Genomic DNA, 2055 nt, shown 5'->3' with positions numbered 1-2055 from the left:
CTGAGGCGTCTGCCCCCGAGAGGAGAGCTGTCGAGTCTCTGAGCTCACTTCCTCTTCTGCCCAGCATTCTGCTCCGTTCACTCCTCCCATCTACATTCTAACCTATCAGGGCAAGCAGCTTCTTTATTTAATTAACCAATGGCCTTCCTCCATTAGTCTATCCTGTGTGATAACTTCAAGGGCATAAATGTTAATGTTGCCTCATTTGGCCGCCTAAAGACCTTCCTCAGTCCTCAGACTGGGTGGGGCAGTTTTTCTATTTATTTTATTTATTTTTGGAGGGAGATAGGATCTTATTATGTAGGCCCTGGTTGGCATAGAGCTCCCTATGTACACCCTACTCTAAATTACAGACATCCACTAACCCGAGTGCTGGGATTAAAAGCATGCACCACCACACCTGGTCTGAGGCAGTCTTTCTGTGGTAGCTGACTGTATGATTTACAGAATCCTTTCTTATATAATTAGCATAAAAGCAGTATGACATCAGATGGTCTGGTACAACTTTATACGCAGTGAGAATCCCAGGAGGATAAAGAAGAGTGAGTATAGGGTACACTGAAACTCTCAGGTTCCATGGTCCGTGCAGGTGCAGGGGAGCTGCTCCTGAAGCTTCCCTCCTCCCTCCCTGGGTATCTTCCCCTTAACAGTCTCTGCCAGGTGCCTAATAGCAGTGACAGGAGTCTAGCCTGCTGCCCTGTGGCCGTGTCTCTGTGCCTAGGACATGAAGAGTACACTGTAGACATAGACTGTTGAGATTTAGCTGGACACGTGTGAGGTCTCCAGGAAACCCGTGCACACACCTGAGCACTTGGAAAACATGACGGGGTGTGTTGCTGAAGAGATTGGATTGGTCATTCTGGGAGCACCAAACACCTGGGTTAGAAGCTTCATAGGCTATTCCTCTCACAGTGGGCCTTGACCTCTAAATGTCTAAAACAGACATTTAAAGGCCTACGTTTAACTGATTGCTCTATTGAGAGCCTTAGAGTCAATTCTAAAATGTTAATCAGAATTCTTGGTTTTAGAAATTATGGTTTCTCATAATATCTGTTCTTTGGTTTCAAGAATGCTATGGAATTTTTATTGTTGTCTTCCGTATCTTTTGTGAAAGGCTGTGGCTGATGCTGCCGGAGCCCACTTTAAACCCTTTGTCTCTTATCTGTGCACAACCATGGCCAAGTTAGAATGGGCTGCAGCCTCACTTCTCTAGTCTAAGTGTTTGTTGCATCTCAGATGCGGTGTGTGACACAAACAGTGCTTTCTGGGAAACTCCTGATTGACTGTTTGCTTCTTGTCTAATTGGACATAGTCGTAAAACCAAAATAAAATCGAATGATTAACCAGAGGTTTTCCAAAGTTAAGATTTTACATATTGAAAACTTGATGTATAAAAAGGTTTCAAGCCCTGGATATGCTTACGCATGATTGAGCATGGACAAACACACACAGACACACATTGCAGATCAATGCAGTTTATCTGGTAACCTTTAGAGGCCCTGTTTCAGATCTTTGGAAGGAATTGATGGGAATGGAGAGATAGCACAGTTCATATAGTCCTTGCCGGGCAAGCAATGGAGACCTGAGTTTGGCTGCCAGCACCCACAGTATACCCGGCATAGGGTGTGTGCCTGTGGTCCTAATGATGGGGAAGGAGAGACTGACTGTACTCAGGGCTGCCAGCCTAGCCTAATTATCTAGTTATGGACCCAGGAGAGATCCTGACTCAACCAAGATGGTCTACCACTGGGAAATAAAACTCAGGGTTGGCATCTGGCTTCCGGATGTGCGCACACACACACACACACACACACACACACACACACACACACACACAGAGGGGGTGGCTACCCGTGGGGAGAAAGGAATATTTGAAAATTCTCTTCCTCTCTCTGCCATTCCATAACAGCCATTTAAACTCAGATTTCGGAAAGTAAGGGATAGTTAAAAATTAGCATTCACCGGGCGATGGTGGCGCATGCCTTTAATCCCAGCACTCGGGAGGCAGAGGCAGGTGGATCTCTATGAGTTCGAGACCAGCCTGGTCTACAGAGC

General features: G+C 46.0%; 1 protein-coding gene across 2 annotated transcripts in view; it reads left to right on the top strand.

Annotated features, from left to right (window-relative positions):
• Window positions 1-2055, top strand: part of Tmtc4 (transmembrane and tetratricopeptide repeat containing 4) — a 57493-nt gene that overhangs the window by 11112 nt on the left and 44326 nt on the right. The window lies entirely within an intron of this gene.

The sequence above is a fragment of the Microtus ochrogaster genome, chromosome 17, assembly GCF_000317375.1.
Source record: "Microtus ochrogaster isolate Prairie Vole_2 chromosome 17, MicOch1.0, whole genome shotgun sequence".
NCBI lineage: Eukaryota > Metazoa > Chordata > Mammalia > Rodentia > Cricetidae > Microtus > Microtus ochrogaster.
The sequence above is the reverse complement of the archived record's forward strand: the minus strand, read 5'-3'. Positions and strand labels throughout refer to the sequence as shown.